The sequence below is a fragment of the Ranitomeya variabilis genome, chromosome 6 (genome assembly GCF_051348905.1).
Source record: "Ranitomeya variabilis isolate aRanVar5 chromosome 6, aRanVar5.hap1, whole genome shotgun sequence".
Taxonomy (NCBI): Eukaryota; Metazoa; Chordata; class Amphibia; order Anura; family Dendrobatidae; genus Ranitomeya; species Ranitomeya variabilis.
In genome coordinates, this window is record NC_135237.1 from 351,228,862 (window position 1) to 351,246,592 (window position 17,731).

The window sequence follows — 17,731 nt, forward strand, 5'->3', positions numbered from 1 at the left end:
CTACGTGGGCTGTGCAATATACTACGTGGACACGCATATTCTAGAATACCCAATGCGTTAGAATCGGGCCACCATCTAGTATATATATATATATATATATATATATATATATATATATATATACTAGATGGTAGCCCGATTCTAACGCATATGGTATTCTAGAATATGTGTGTAGTTTGTTTATGAAGATTTTAGAATAATACATTGAATACACAGGATTCGGCCGGCCGCGACCAATTAGCGAAGCGTGGATCAAATCCCGTGCCATTTGTGGCCAGACTGCGCCTGTCACGGCCGGCCATGTAGTATATAACAGCCCACATAGTAAATAGCACAGCCACATAGTATATTGCACAGCCACGTAGTATATTGCACAGCCACTTAGTATATAGCACAGACACGTAGTATATAGCATAGTCCACAGAGTATATAGCACAGCCACGTAGTATATAACACAGCCCATGAAGTATATAGCACAGCCACGTAGCATATAGCACAGCCCATGGAGTGTATAACAGCCGACATAGCATATAACACAGCCACATAGTTTATAACAGCCCACGGAGCATATAACACAGCTCACGTAGTATATAACAGCCGACGCACGCAGTATATAACACAGCCCATGTAGTGTATAACACAGACCACGTAGTGTATAACACAGGCCACGTAGTGTATAACACAGGCCATGTAGTGTATAACACAGGCCACATAGTGTATAACACAGCCCACATAGTATATTGCACAGCCCACGCAGTATATCGCACAGCCCACGTAGTACATTGCACAGCCCACGTAGTACATTGCACAGCCCACATAGTATATTGCACAGCCCACGCAGTATATCACACAGCCCGCGTAGTACATTGCACAGCCCACGTAGTACATTGCACAGCCCATGTAGTATATTGCACAACCCACGTAGTATATTGCACAGCCCACGTAGTATATTGCACAGCCCACGTAGTATATTGCACAGCCCACGTAGTATATTGCACAGCTACGTAGTATATTGCACAGCCCAAGCAGTACATTGCACAGCCCACATAGTATATTGCACAGCCCACGTAGTACAACCACTGAATCTGCTTTATTGTCTTTACGCCAGGCTAAACGTTCTGTTATTGAGTATGCTACTGAATTCAGATTAGCGGTAGATACCAATTGGGACAGTTATGCACAATTGCCTATTTTTAAAAGGGGTCTGTCTAGTATTGTAATAGATGAACTAGCTCGCTCTGAGTCACCACAAGAGCTAGAGAGATTTATACAGCATTGTGTGCGCATAGACATTCGCCTTACTGAGCGTAGGCAAGAGAAGTTTGCTGCATATAACCGTATTTCTAACTTTTCCCTTCCTTCCAAAGAGCCTGCAGGTAAAACATCTCGGGAGAAGGAGGCGGTGCCCATGCAAATTGATTCCATTCAGAGGATCGAGATCAATGAGCATCGCCTTCGAGAAAGTCTGTGTTTCTACTGCAGCCAGTCTGACCACTTCTTGATCAATTATCCTAAGTGTCCTAGATGGCCTAACAAGGTGCTAGCAGCAGTAGGGGAGTATGACAACTGTGATGATGAATCTGACATCTCTGAATGTAGCCTGCCTTTAAACGCTGTATTCCATTCACTTTCTATGTCTTCACCCCCCAAGGAGCTTAAGGAAAAGAACTCTCACTGTTCTCTCCCTATTACGATCCTGTGTTCAGGTCAGTGGATTTCCAGTGCAGCTATGATTGACTCTGGTGCGGGTGGCAATTTAATGGATATCGCATTTGCCAAGGAACATGGTATTGAAATTCAGCAAAGAGCCTCTCCAATTACCATGGAAACAGTGGATGGGTCACCTTTAATCTCTGGGCCTGTGGATCAGGAGACCGTAATCCTTGAAATTGAGTTGGAGCCTAATCATCAGGAGCAACTTTCTTTCTTGCTAATTTCTTCTCATTTTCCTGTGATTTTAGGCATTCCTTGGTTGCATTCTCAGAACCCAATTATCAACTGGGAGACCAAGGAGATTATCTTTCCAACAAGGAGCAACTCAACTTTAACAGAAGCTGTCCCTGAGTCCACGGCTACGGAACCACATGTACAGGTATTTTCTTTACCTCCAGCATGTAAAGAGTTCTCTGACATCTGTGACAAAAAGAATGCAGATCAGCTTCCTCCACACAGGCATTATGACTGTCCCATTGAGCTGCTTCCTGGGGCAGCTATTCCTTTTGGTAACGTATACCATTTGGCAGCACCTGAGCTTCAAGCCTTAAAGGAGTATATTGATGAAAATCTGGCCATAGGCTTCATACGTCCTTCTTCCTCACCAGCAGGGGCACCTATATTTTTTGTAAAAAAGAAGGATGGGACCCTGAGACCCTGTATTGACTATCGGGAACTCAATAAGGTAACCGTACGAAACCATTACCCTTTGCCTCTGATTCCCGAATTACTGGAAAGAGTCCGCCATGCTAAGGTGTTCTCTAAACTGGATCTTCGTGGGGCTTATAATTTGGTGCGTATTTGTCCAGGGGATGAGTGGAAGACAGCATTCAGATGCCAGTATGGACAATTTGAATATCTTGTGATGCCCTTCGGGCTTTGTAACGCCCCTGCAACGTTTCAACACCTTGCTAATGACATTTTCAGAGATTTGTTGGACCAGTTTGTGGTGATCTATTTGGACGATATACTAATCTTTTCTGACTCTTTACAGGAACATGAAGAACATGTCAAAACTGTTTTAAGACGTCTGAAAGAGAACCATCTGTATATTAAGCTGGAGACATGCGAGTTCCATCGTTCTGAGATACAGTCCTTAGGTGATATCATCTCTCCCCAGGGGCTGAACATGGAATCTGGTAAGATTCAGGCTATCCTTGACTGGCCGGTATCCAAGAACGTTAAGGAGGTCCAACGTTTTATTGGTTTTGCAAATTTCTACAGACGCTTCATTCAAAATTTTTGATATTGTCCATCCCATTACTTCCTTGACAAAGAAGGAAAAGCTGTTTAAGTGGTCATCACACACAGGCTCAAGAAGCTTTTGATTGGCTTAAGATCTGTTTCACATCAGCACCGCTGTTGATACACCCAGATCCAACACGTTCTTTCATTGTGGAGGTGGACGCTTCTGATAATGCTTTGAGGGCTATTCTCTCCCAAAGAACCGGAGAGAAGGGTCTGCTACATCGTTGTGCTTTCTTTTCCTGTAGACTAACCTTAGCAGAGAAGAATTATGACGTGGGAGACAAGGAATTGCTGGCTATTATTGCGGATTTCAAAGAATGGAGGCATCATCTGCAAGGAGCTGCACAACAGATAATAGTGCTAACTGTTGTGAACTCTGTTTTCGGGCTCCCTCTTGTGGTCACAGGTGGTATTGTGTGAGTTTTGTTTTTGGGCTCCCCCTGGTGGCTTTGTTTGTTATCCTGCGGATCTGTGGCTGGATCAGCTGCCTCGTTATGCACTAGGGAGTTTCCTATTTAGCTCTGCTTCACCTCCACTTGTTGCCGGCTGTCGATGTATTCAGTGCTATTCTGATCTCCCCTGATTATCTTCATTTTCAGTCTCTTCTGGAGAAGCTAAGTTTCTGTTTGATTATTTTTTGCTCATCAGTCTGCAATATGATTTCAGTGTATGATGAGTTTAGTCTAGCTTGCTAATATGTGAGTTCTTGCTGCTGGTAAGCTCTGGGGTACGGAGTTGCTTCCCCCGCACCGTTAGTTGGTGCGGGGGCTCGAGCAATCTCTGTGTGGATATTTTGCTTAGGGTTTTCTATTGACCGCACAGCTCCCTTCCTATTTTCTGCTATCTAGTGTTAGCGGGCCTCATTTGCTAAATCTATTTCATCTCTGCGTTTGTGCTTTCCCCTTAACTCACCGTTAATATTTGTGGGGGGCTTTTCTATATCTTTGGGGTCATTTCTCTGAGGCAAGTAAGGACTTAACTTTCCCTCTAGGAATAGGTAGTTTCTCAGGCCGTGAAGAGACGTCTAGGATTTCCAGGTAACGTTCCACGGCTGCCTATAGTTGTTTGCGGATAGGATCAGGTTGCGGTCAATCCAGATACCACTTCCCCAGAGCTGGTCGTCGGTTTAGTTACTTGGCTAGTCAAACTTGCGATCCTTGCCACTAGGTTCACAACAGTACAACCGGCCATAAAGTGTTAATTGCATGGCAGAAGCAGGAGAAGAGAAGCCTTGAGGAATTTTTTTTTTTTTTGCTGCCGTGTGTCTAGCTGCTGTGTGTCTAGCTTCTCTCCTCCTCTTAATCTTGGTGTGGCTCTGAGTTAAGCTGCTGACATGGATATCCAGAGTTTGGCCTCCAGTGTAGATCATCTTGCTGCAAGGGTACAAAGTATTCAGGATTTTGTTGTTCACAGTCCTATGTCAGAGCCTAGATTACCTATTCCGGAGTTGTTTTCTGGAGATAGATCTAGGTTCCTGAATTTTAAGAACAATTGCAAATTGTTTCTTTCTTTGAAACCTCGTTCCTCTGGTGATTCTGTTCAGCAAGTTAAGATTATTATTTCTTTCTTGCGCGGCGACCCTCAAGATTGGGCCTTCGCATTGGCGCCAGGAGATCCTGCATTGCTCAGTGTGGATGCGTTTTTTCTGGCCCTTGGATTGCTCTATGAGGAACCTAATCTTGAGGACCAGGCTGAAAAAGCTTTGTTGGCCCTCTCTCAGGGGCAAGATGAAGCAGAGGTGTATTGCCAGAAATTTCGGAAATGGTCGGTGCTTACTCAATGGAATGAGTGTGCCCTGGCTGCAAATTTCAGAAAGGGTCTTTCTGAAGCCATTAAGAATGTCATGGTGGGGTTCCCTATGCCTGCAGGTCTGAATGAGTCAATGACTCTGGCCATTCAGATTGATCGGCGTTTGCGGGAGCGCAAACCTGCGCACCATTTGGCGGTGTCTTCTGAACAGACACCTGAGTCTATGCAATGTGATAGAATTCTGACCAGAAGTGAACGGCAAAATTATAGACGGCAAAATGGGTTGTGCTTTTATTGTGGTGACTCAGCTCATGTTATCTCAGCATGCTCTAAGCGCACAAAAAAGATTGATAAATCTGTCACCATCTGTACTATACAGCCTAAGTTCATTTTGTCTGTTACCCTGATTTGTTCCCTGTCATCTTACCCGGTTATGGCTTTTGTAGATTCAGGTGCTGCCCTGAGCCTGATGAATTTGTCATTTGCCCGGCGCTGTGGTTTTGTTTTGGAGCCTTTAAAATTCCCTATTCCACTAAGGGGTATTGATGCTACACCATTGGCTATGAATAAACCTCAGTACTGGACGCAAGTGACCATGTGCATGACTCCTGTTCATCAGGAGGTGATTCGCTTTCTTGTTCTGCATAATTTGCATGATGTTGTCGTGTTGGGTCTGCCATGGTTGCAGACTCATAATCCAGTCCTGGATTGGAAAGCAATGTCTGTGTCAAGTTGGGGTTGCCAGGGAATTCATGGCGACGCTCCTGTGCTGTCAATTGCTTCATCCACTCCTTCTGAAGTCCCTGCGTTTTTGTCGGACTACCAGTATGTATTTGATGAGCCCAAACTCAGTTCTCTACCTCCTCATAGGGATTGTGATTGTGCTATAAATTTGATTCCTGGTAGTAAGTTTCCTAAGGGACGACTTTTCAATTTGTCAGTGCCGGAGCATGCTGCTATGCGGAGTTATATAAAGGAGTCTTTGGAGAAAGGACTTATTCGCCCCTCCTCCTCCCCTCTGGGTGCGGGATTCTTTTTTGTGGCTAAGAAGGATGGTTCCCTGAGACCTTGTATTGATTATCGCCTTCTAAATAAAATCAAGGTCAAATTTCAGTATCCTTTGCCATTGTTATCTGATCTGTTTGCTCGCATTAGGGGGTCTAGTTGGTTCACCAAGATAGATCTTCGTGGTGCGTATAACCTTGTGCGTATTAAGCAGGGTGATGAATGGAAAACTGCATTTAATACGCCCGAAGGCCATTTCGAGTACTTGGTGATGCCTTTTGGACTTTCTAACGCTCCTTCTGTCTTTCAGTCCTTCATGCACGACATCTTCCGCGAGTATCTGGATAAATTTATGATTGTGTATCTGGATGATATTCTGTTTTTTTCTGATGATTGGGAGTCCCATGTTAAGCATGTCAGGATGGTGTTTCAGGTCCTGCGTGCCAATGCTTTATTTGTGAAGGGCTCAAAATGTCTTTTTGGAGTCCAGAAGGTTTCTTTTTTGGGTTTCATTTTTTCCCGTTCTACTATTGAGATGGACCCAGTCAAGGTTCAGGCTATTCATGACTGGACTCAGCCTACATCTGTTAAGAGTCTTCAGAAGTTCTTGGGTTTTGCTAATCTTTACCGTCGCTTCATCGCTAATTTTTCTGGTGCTGTTAAGCCTTTGACGGATTTGACCAAAAAGGGTTCTGATGTTACTAATTGGTCTCCTGCGGCTGTGGAGGCCTTTCGGGAACTGAAGCGCCGGTTTTCCTCGGCTCCGGTCTTATGTCAGCCAGATGTCTCTCTTCCTTTCCAGGTCGAGGTTGATGCTTCTGAGATTGGAGCGGGGGCTGTTTTGTTGCAGAGAAGCTCTGATGGCTCTGTGATGAAGCCATGTGCTTTCTTTTCAAGAAAGTTTTTGCCTGCCGAGCGGAATTATGATGTCGGTAATCGGGAGTTGTTGGCTATGAAGTGGGCATTTGAGGAGTGGCGACATTGGCTCGAGGGAGCTAAGCATCGTGTGGTGGTCTTGACTGATCACAAAAATCTGATTTATCTCGAGTCGGCCAAGCGGCTGAATCCTAGACAGGCTCGTTGGTCTTTGTTTTTCTCTCGTTTTGATTTCGTGGTCTCGTACCTGCCTGGTTCGAAGAATGTGAAGGCTGATGCTCTTTCTAGGAGTTTTGTGCCTGACTCTCCTGGAGATTCTGAGCCGGCTGGTATCCTCAGAGAAGGGGTGATTTTGTCTGCCATCTCCCCAGATTTGCGACGAGTGCTGCAGGAGTTTCAGGCGGATAGACCTGACCGTTGTCCACCGGAGAGACTGTTTGTCCCAGATAGATGGACCAACAGAGTTATTTCCGAGGTTCATTCTTCGGTGTTGGCAGGCCATCCTGGAATATTTGGTACCAGAGATTTGGTGGCCAGGTCCTTTTGGTGGCCTTCCTTGTCGCGGGATGTGCGTTCCTTTGTGCAGTCTTGTGGAATTTGTGCTCGGGTTAAGCCTTGCTGTTCTCGTGCCAGTGGTTTTGCCTGTCCCGAAGAGGCCTTGGACGCACATTTCCATGGATTTTATTTCAGATCTCCCTGTCTCTCAGAGAATGTCTGTCATCTGGGTGGTGTGTGATCGTTTTTCTAAGATGGTCCATTTGGTGCCCTTGCCTAAGTTGCCTTCCTCCTCCGAGTTGGTTCCGCTGTTTTTTCAAAATGTGGTTCGTTTGCACGGGATCCCTGAGAATATTGTTTCCGACAGAGGATCCCAGTTTGTGTCTAGATTTTGGCGGACCTTTTGTGCTAAGATGGGCATTGATTTGTCTTTTTCGTCGGCCTTCCATCCTCAGACGAATGGCCAGACCGAGCGAACTAATCAGACCTTGGAAACCTATTTAAGATGTTTTGTTTCTGCTGATCAGGACGACTGGGTGGCTTTTTTGCCATTGGCCGAATTTGCCCGTAATAATCGGGCTAGTTCTGCTACTTTGGTTTCGCCTTTTTTTTGTAATTCGGGGTTTCATCCTCGTTTTTCCTCGGGTCAGGTGGAGCCTTCTGACTGTCCTGGAGTGGATCTTGTGGTGGATAGGTTGCATCAGATTTGGGATCATGTGGTGGACAATTTGAAGCTGTCACAAGAGAAGGCTCAGCGCTTTGCCAACCGCCGTCGCTGTGTGGGTCCCCGACTTCGCGTTGGGGACTTGGTGTGGTTGTCTTCTCGCTTTGTTCCTATGAGGGTCTCCTCTCCCAAGTTAAAGCCTCGGTTTATCGGTCCTTATAAGATTTTGGAAGTCCTTAACCCTGTGTCATTTCGTTTGGACCTCCCAGCATCGTTTGCTATTCATAATGTGTTCCATCGGTCGTTGTTGCGGAGGTATGTGGTGCCTGTGGTTCCTTCGGTTGAGCCTCCTGCCCCTGTGCTGGTTGAGGGAGAATTGGAATACGTGGTGGAGAAGATCTTGGATTCTCGTATTTCTAGACGGAGGCTTCAGTATTTGGTTAAGTGGAAGGGCTATGGTCAGGAGGATAATTCCTGGGTTGTCGCCTCTGATGTTCATGCGGCTGATTTGGTTCGTGCCTTCCATGTGGCTCACCCTGATCGCCCTGGGGGTTTTTGATGAGGGTTCGGTGACCCCTCCTCAAGGGGGGGGTACTGTTGTGAACTCTGTTTTCGGGCTCCCTCTTGTGGTCACAGGTGGTATTGTGTGAGTTTTGTTTTTGGGCTCCCCCTGGTGGCTTTGTTTGTTATCCTGCGGATCTGTGGCTGGATCAGCTGCCTCGTTATGCACTAGGGAGTTTCCTATTTAGCTCTGCTTCACCTCCACTTGTTGCCGGCTGTCGATGTATTCAGTGCTATTCTGATCTCCCCTGATTATCTTCGTTTTCAGTCTCTTCTGGAGAAGCTAAGTTTGTGTTTGATTATTTTTTGCTCATCAGTCTGCAATATGATTTCATTGTATGATGAGTTTAGTCCAGCTTGCTAATATGTGAGTTCTTGCTGCTGGTAAGCTCTGGGGTACGGAGTTGCTTCCCCCGCACCGTTAGTTGGTGCGGGGGCTCGAGCAATCTCTGCGTGGATATTTTGCTTAGGGTTTTCTATTGACCGCACAGCTCCCTTCCTATTTTCTGCTATCTAGTGTTAGCGGGCCTCATTTGCTAAATCTATTTCATCTCTGCGTTTGTGCTTTCCCCTTAACTCACCGTTAATATTTGTGGGGGGCTTTTCTATATCTTTGGGGTCATTTCTCTGAGGCAAGTAAGGACTTAACTTTCCCTCTAGGAATAGGTAGTCTCTCAGGCCGTGAAGAGACGTCTAGGATTTCCAGGTAACTTTCCACGGCTGCCTATAGTTGTTTGCGGATAGGATCAGGTTGCGGTCAATCCAGATACCACTTCCCCAGAGCTGGTCGTCGGTTTAGTTACTTGGCTAGTCAAACTTGCGATCCTTGCCACTAGGATCACAACAGCTAACTGACCATCGCAATTTAGAGTTCCTTAGTAGGGTTGAGCGACTTTTATTTTCATAGGATCGGGTCGGGTTTCATGAAACCCGACTTCCTCAAAAGTCGGGTGGAGTGAAATCGACCGATCCTATAAAAAAGTCGGGGTCGAGGTCGGCCGAAACACGAAACCCAATGCAGTGCAATGGGATACTATGGTTCCCAGGGTCTGAAGGAGAGGAAACTCTCCTTCAGGCCCTGGGATCCATATTAATGTGTAAAATAAAGAATCAAAATAAAAAATATTGATATACTCACCCTCGGACGCGCCCTGGGACTAACCGGCAGCCTTCCTTCCTAAGAATGAGCGCGTGAATGACCTGCGTTGACGTCGCGGTTTGTGATTGGTCGCGTGAGCGGTCACATGGGCGGTCACGCGACCAATCACAAGCCGCGACGTCATCTAAGGTCCTTCACGCGCTCATTCTTAGGAAGGAAGGCTGCCGGAAAAAAGCAGGGCACGTCCGAGGGTGAGTATATTCCTATTAGGTATATACTCACCCTCGGACGCACCCTGCTTCTTTCCGGCAGCCTTCCTTCCTAAGAATGAGCGCGTGAAGGACCTTAGATGATGTCGCGGCTTGTGATTGGTCCCGTGACCGCCCATGTGACCGCTCACGCGACCAATCACAAGCCGCGATGTCACCGCAGGTCATTCACGCGCTCATTCTTAGGAAGGAAGGCTGCCGGTTAGTACCAGGGCGCATCCGAGGGTGAGTATATCAATATTTTTTATTTTGATTCTTTATTTTACACTTAAATATGAATTCCGATACCGATTCCCGATATCGCAAACATATCGGAACTCGGTATCGGAATTCCGATACCAGATTCAGAAGATCGCCGACCTCATGGCCGACCCCACACAGGGGTCGGGTCGGGTTTCATGAAACCCAACTTTGCCAAAAGTCGGCGACTTCTGAAAATGGCCGACCCGTTTCGCTCAACCCTATTCCTTAGATCCGCAAGATGTCTTTCTCCTCATCAGGCTCGTTGGAACTTATTTTTGAATCAATTTAACTTTGTTATCTCGTACCGTCCAGGTTCTCGTAATGGGAAGGCTGATGCTTTATCCCGAATCCATGCTGTGGATTCCGTACCTGGAGCCCTGTCCAAGACCATTCTATCTGATGCCAATTTCATTGGAGTTATACACGATCAGGACTTGTGGAAGTAGTGCAGGAAGGCCTATTACGGTGATGTATTTCTGGCCAACCCACCTGTAGATATTAATCTTGTCTTTGAGGGTGGTATGTGGTTCAGAGATTGACGTATCTACGTCCCTGAGGTCGTCCGTCTGCAGATCCTCAAGTTGGCACATGACTCCAAGTTGGCTGGTTACAGGGGGTACAGAAGACATAAGAGTTCCTGAGCTGATTCTTCTGGTGGCCAACTTGCATGAAGGATACCAAGGACTATGTTCTCTCTTGCGAGGTATGTGCTCGTTACAAGACTCCTCATGTGGCACCTATGGGTCTTCTACAACCATTACCTGTTCCATCCTGCCCGTGGGGGTCTATATCAATGGACTTTATTGTGGAGCTGCCTATATCGGGGGGCATGAATACAATCATGGTGGTAGTTGATCGCCTGACTAAAGCTGCTCATTTTGTACCGTGCACCGACCTCCCCTCAGCTAAAGATACATTGAACTTGGTTATACAGAATGTCTTTCGGTTGCATGGGGTTCCGGATGAGATCATTTCTGACCGTGGAGTACAGTTCACTTCAAGATTCTGGAAGGGGTTTTGCTCTGCACTCAATATTAATGTCTGTCTCTCTTCCACTTACCATCCCCAGACAAATGGTCAGACTGAGCGTACCAACCAGATGCTGGAACAATATCTAAGATGCTATGTCAGCCATCTCCAGGATGATTGGTTGGAGTTTCTGCCGTTAGCCGAATTTTCATGTAACAATTCTCAGAGCGCCTCCACTAAATTTACACCTTTCTTTGCCAATCTGGGTTATCATCTGTGTATCTTACCTAGGTCTCCAATTAATTCTCCGGTTCCGGCAGTGGAGGAAAGGCTGACTGCGATGAGGCAAAATCTGGAGGTTCTGAAGGAATCCCTGACCACAGCTCAAGAACGTTATAAGAGATTGGCTGATAGATTCCGTAAACCTGCACCCATGTTCAAGGTAGGAGATTCTGTGTGGTTAGCAACTAAGAATCTGAAGTTAAACGTTCCTTCACAAAAACTTGGACAGAAATTCATTGGCCCTTTCAAGATCAACGGTATTGTGAGCTCTGTGGCCTGCCGGCTGAAGCTGCCTAGGACTATGAAGGTACATCCAGTTTTTCATGTATCTTTACTAAAGCCTGTATCTCCTAATACCTTCCAGGGATGTGTTGTACCATCTCCGCAGCCTGTGGTGATTGATGGGCAAGAACAATTTGTGGTGGAGGAAATTATTGATTCCAGGATTCGCAGGAATCGGCTCCAATATCTGATAAGATGGCAGGGATATCCCCCTGAGGAAGACTCTTGGGAACCTGTGGAAAACATCAATGCCCAACAGAAGATTTCTCCTTTTCATCAGAGATTCCCTGAGAAACCAGGTCCAGGATCATCCTGAGGCCGCTTCTAAGGAGGGAGTAATGTCAGGACTCTGAACATTTTTTATTACCTTTTGTGCATTACTGCCCTTTTCCAAGATGGCATCTTTGGTCTCATGTGCACTGTGTCTTCCTGCTATAAAACTCCACCCCAGCCCTCAGTCTGTGCTAGAGTATTCTGCCTTGCATCCAGCTCCTGACTCTGATGACTCCCTGGCTATATACCTGCTCCTGTGAACCTGTGTGGTGATCCTGCTACTCTGCTCTGAGTTCCTGATGCATATACCAGTTTCCAGTAATCCTCCTTCATCTGCTGCTCGTGTTTACTTCCATCTGCATTTGCTGGACATGTAAGCTGTTGCTGCTCTGCAAAAACCTGAGACTATTACCCAGGCCTCCCTGGTTGAGCTAAGATATTATTTGAACTGCCTTATAAGCATATCTATCTGTGTTTGGACTAAAACAAGGACTTATTCGTGTCAAGTATCCTCAAGAATAATTGTGCTTCATAGACTTTCTGCATGATTGCATTTTCCTCTGAAGTTTCCTATAGACTGCTAAGCTGCATTTAATATTTACACCAAGTGTTGTGGACTTGAGTTTCTCTCTGCACCTGTTTGAATCACCGTGTGATAATATAGACTTTACCACTTATAAAACTGTGTCCTGTAGTTGTCTTGTTCCACGCAAAGAGTCTCCTGAGTTATCCCCTATAATTATTACACATCCACTCTGACACACCGGACGGCACCTTACTCAGGCTGTCTCCAGTTGCCAATGTACCTCTACTTTAATGTATAGCCCTTCCAGGCCACAACATCGCTATTAGAGGATCTATATAAGTGGGCATATCTCTTGCCTAGTATCTAATTTTTTATACGAAAAATTTTTTTTATACACAGCTGGCTTTTACTATGCACCATATTTTATTAATAAAGTTAATTATTGTCACTGACCGACAGGCCACACATGCCATATTAATCTAATTATCACAAAAAACAGAAAAAAAAAAGAAAAGAAAAAAACTTTTGATAAAAAGATTTTCCATCCTCCATATGGCTATATCCCATCCTCCGGCAGACTGACAATTGTATATGAGTTGCTAGAAGTGAAGATTCACTAAAATAATTAAGAAAAATGAAACAGTATTAAAATTGGAGCACTATAACAAAATTCATTTATGCATCGTGCCCCAAGGTTTAAACCGGGGTCCATATACATCTAAATCTCAAGGGTACCCTTAATAGGCTAACACATATTCGGATGAATTTTAAAATCCACATTTAAGTCCTTTCGGCTTCAATGTATTTAGCTCATAAATCAATCTAAGTTCTTGTCTTTTCAAGAGGCATGCTCTATCTCCCCCCTCTCCTTTGTATAGGGATCCTGTCTATTATCCTAAATTTAAGATCTCTCTCTGTATGTTTCTGTTCTACGAAGTGTTTTGAAACCGGGAGGTCTAATCTTTTTTTCCTAATGGAATGTTGATGGTTGTTCATGCGTATTTTTAACTCGCAAGTTGTCTCACCTACATACCATAGTTTGCAGGGGCATTCCAATATGTATATCACATGGTCAGAGTTACACGTTAAGTACTGTTTTATTGTATATTCCTTATTTGTATCTGGGTGTTTAAAGGAGGAACCCTTTATCATATATGTACAATTCACGCAAGAAAGGCATGGAAAACAACCTTTTTGACCCACCCCAGTCATTGTGGTTTGGCAAGTATTTTTTAAGGGGCCAATATCTGATTTGACTACGTAGTCTCTGATATTCTTGCCCCTACGATATGAAAATAATGGAGGTTCCCTAAATTCTTTTATTCCTGGTAAACAATTGCTCAACATCCCCCAATGTTTCCTAATGATCTCAGCTATATCACTACTTTCCTCAGTATATGTCATCACACACAGTATTCTAGTTAGTGTTTTCTTCTTGCCACTCCTTCCAAGTAATTCCCTTCTATCTTTCTTTAGAACTGTATGTTTCGCTATGTTCAATAGTTCCTTTGGATACCCCCTTTCGAGAAATTTCTTCACTAGTGTATCTCTGACATCCTTTACCTCCCTTTACTCCTTTACAATCCTACATACCCTTAGTAATTGGCTAAGAGGTACAGTATTGAACTCACCATACTGTGGAGGTGCTGGCTATCATAGGTTAAGAGGTTATTTTTATCCGTTTCCTTAACAAATAGACTGGTTGTCAGTTCTCCATTATCTTGTCTAATGGAGACATCTAAAAATTATATGCTAGACTAAGGGTACTGTCACACAGTGGCACTTTGATCGCTCCGACGGCACGATCCGTGACGTTGCAGCGTTGCTTGATTATCGCTCCAGCGTCGTAGACTGCGGTCACACTTTGCAATGCACGGCGCTGGAGCGATAATTTCATGACGTAGTTGCGATGTAGAAGTCATACGGGACATTGGGAATATCGTGCACACCTTTGTTACACGCTGCGATCATGCCGCCACAGCGGGACACTTGACGAAATAAAGTTTCAAACGATCTGCTACGACGTACGATTCTCAGCGGGGTCCCTGATCGCAGTAGCGTGTCAGACACAGCGATATCGTAACTATATCGCTGGAACGTCACGGATCGTGCCGTTGTAGCAACCAAAGTGCCACTGTGTGACAGTACCCTTAGAAAACATCAACGTAAATTTAATGGTCTCATCTATTTTGTTCAAGTACTGATGAAAGTCCTCAAGTTCTCTCTCTGTGCCCTTCCATAGGAGGAAGACATCATCTATATATCTCCACCACACCAACACATATCGGAAGTGGTGGGACACATAGACGAGGTCCTCCTCCAGGACACTCATGACAAGGTTTGCATATGCTGGGGCCATATTGGCCCCCATTGCTGTACCGCGTTGTTGTGAGTAAAAAGTATCACCAAATAAGAAGTAGCTCCGACTTAAAATTATTTCCAATAATTTTATTATGAATGCTTTGCCTTCCACAGATATCTCTATTGTATTGAGTTTGTTTTTGACTGCTCGTATTCCAGAGCTATTTCAATTGATGTATAAAGTGAAATGACATCGAACGATGCCAAAATCACTTCCCCTTCTAATTGTATTGATTCCAGTTTGTTTAAGAAATCAGTGGTGTCTTTAATATAGGATTTAGAATTTCTAGCAATGGGGTTGAGGATTTTATCTAAAAATATTCCTATTCTACTGAATACTGAATACACCCCTGATACTATTGGTCGCCCCGGGGGGTCTATTAGTGATTTGTGGATTTTTGGGGTCGTATACAGTACCGGGGTTCTGGGGAATTCTATAGATAAATAATCCATTAATTCTTGATCTATAATCTTAATATTTAATGCTTCTTGTAGACAGTTTTTAATTTCCCCCATTATTTTAAATTTGGGATCGCGGTCTAATTTTTGGTATACCCTCTCATCTCTCAATTGTCCATCAATTTCTGCAACCTGTCCATGATGACGACAGCACCACCCTTGTCCGCGGGTTTTATTATGATGTCGCCATCATGGACAAGTTCCTGCAACGCCACAAATTCCTCCCTTGTTATATTAGGGTGTTTAAATTTATCTGAAGCCCCATCTCTTATTTCCTCAATATGCCTTCTTACTACTTTCTCAAAGGCATCTATAACTGTGGAGTTCATAGGCGGTATAAACTCACTGCTTTTCCTTAATTCCATATGTTTAGAGTGAAATTCACTACTTCTTACTTTACTCATTACGTTCTTGTCCTGAAACCATTCTTTTAATTTAATTGTCCTAAGAAATCTCTCCAAATCCATTTGTAAATTAAACCAATTTGTGTGTGAACAGGGGGCAAAAGACAGCCCTCTACTCAAAATTGAGACCTGTGAAGGGGTTAATACCTTTTCAGAGATGTTAATTACAAGTTCTGTTCCCGCTTCTTGGAAGTTGCTTGCCTCTGCGGCTGTGACCTGTTCTTCTCTGGTTTTCTTTTGGTTCCGGTGGTGGCGTTTACCTCCTCTCCTCTTGCGCTTGTTTGTGCTTCTGTTGTATTGTCCTGGTCTATAAAAAACAACATTATTATTAATCAGTCTCTCATTATCACCACCTTTATGGTTGCTCCATAAGCCACCTTTCTTTTTCCAAATAGGTTTAGTGTTTTCCTTCTGCCATGTATATACATGTCCTGTTTCATAGTCCTCCAGATCTCTATTCCACTTTCTCCTTTTAATTTCTTCCAAGTCGTTACATAATTTTACACTCTCCTTATCAACTTTTTCTTTAAAAGTATTCCACTCTTCAACCGTTAATAATGTTTGTATTTTACACTCAGATTCTCCAATATTCAATTGTAATTTCTTAATCTCAGCTTGCAAAAAGTCAATATTGAGTAAAATTGTGTCCATAGCATATTTATTCGATATCATGACAAAGCGTGCACAATATGCTGCATTACCTTGGAATAAATTTGGATGTATGCTCGATCTCTATCCCCTAGTGATTTTACCTTCCTTATAGTATTGCCCCAAAGTCATCATATGCAGCTGTAAATTCACTAGACGTTTCACATCACTTTCATACTTGCGTTTTAATTCCAATGTGGAAGGTGTTTTTAGAAAAATTGCTTCTCCATCAATGCCCCCTCGTCTTCAGATGTATACTTAAAGACTCCTAGTTCCATGGTGCTTCCATCCATGGCACAAAAAAATGGCTTCAGAGCAAAAAATTGTAAGTTATGCAAAAAATACTTATAAATAACTTTCACAGTTTAAATTGTGCACACATTTCCGGACAAAAATAGATAGAAAAAATTGGAACAGCACAATGCTCACCGATGGGTGCCTTACCTCCTGGGTAGAATGGTCCACACATCTACCCAAATTGTATATCAAATAGAAAAAAATAGAAAAAAGAAGGCAGCACTCCAAATCCTTTTCAAGGTGAAAAAAGTGTGTAGTTTATTCAAATATATATATAATATTTTAAGATTATTTAACCCCTTCCCGACCTTTGACGCCACGTAGGCGTCATGAAAACCCGTGCCAATCTGACCCATGACGCCTATGTGGCGTCATGGAAAGATCGCATCCCTGCAGATCGGGTGAAAGGGTTAACTCCATTTTCACCCGATCTGCAGAGACAGGGGGAGTGGTACTTCAGCCCAAGGGGGTGGCTTCACCCCCCCGTGGCTACGATCGCTCTGATTGGCTGTTGAAAGTGAAACAGCCAATCAGAGCGATTTGTAATATTTCACCTATGAAAATGGTGAAATATTACAATCCAGCCATGGCCGATGCTGCAATAGCATCTGCCATGGCTGGAGACCCCGATCTGCCCCCCCCCCACCCCACCGATCGCCCCCCCAGTCGTCCTTTCTGCCCCGATCTCCTGTCCGCTCCCCTCCTCCCTCCTGTCCGCTCCCCCGGTCCTCTTGTCTGCTCCCCCGGTCCTCCGATCCCCCCCCCCCGTGTTCCGATCCCACCCCCCCATACTTACCTAGCTTCGATGTCCCTCCCGGTGTCCGGCCGTCTTCTCCATGGGCGCCGCCATCTTGGAAAATGGCGGGCGCATGCGCAGTGCGCCCGCCGAATCTGCCAGCCGGCAGATTCATTACAAGTACATTTTGATCGCTGTGGTAGGTTCTATCGCAGCGATCAAAATAAAAAAATAATAAATAACCCCCCCCCCTTTATCACCCTTATAGGCAGGGACAATAATAAAATAAAGAAAATATATTTTTTTCTTTTTCCACTAGGGTTAGGGTTAGAACTAGGGTTAGAACTAGGGGTAGGGTTAGGGTTAGGGGTAGGGTTAGGGTTACGGGTAGGGTTAGGGTTAGGGGTAGGGTTATGGCATGTGCACACAAAGCGGATCGACCGCGGATCCGCAGCGGATCGGCAGCGGATCCGCAGCGGATCCGCAGCGGATCGGTCGCGGATCCGCAGCGGATCGGCCGCGGATCCGCAGCGGATCGGCCGCGGATCCTCAGCGGATCGGCCGCGGATCCG

The 17,731-nt window shown here is 44.8% G+C and overlaps 1 long non-coding RNA gene across 1 annotated transcript in view; it reads right to left on the reverse strand.

The window, feature by feature from the left end:
* Nucleotides 1-12,405: 12,405 nt before the first annotated feature.
* Nucleotides 12,406-17,731, reverse strand: part of LOC143781166 (uncharacterized) — a 28,399-nt gene continuing 23,073 nt past the window's right edge. The window contains exons 2-3 of the long non-coding RNA XR_013216597.1: nt 15,626-15,785; nt 12,406-12,870 (exon numbers count right to left, since the gene is read on the reverse strand). This is a non-coding gene — a long non-coding RNA (uncharacterized LOC143781166). The remainder of the gene's footprint in view (nt 12,871-15,625; nt 15,786-17,731) is intronic.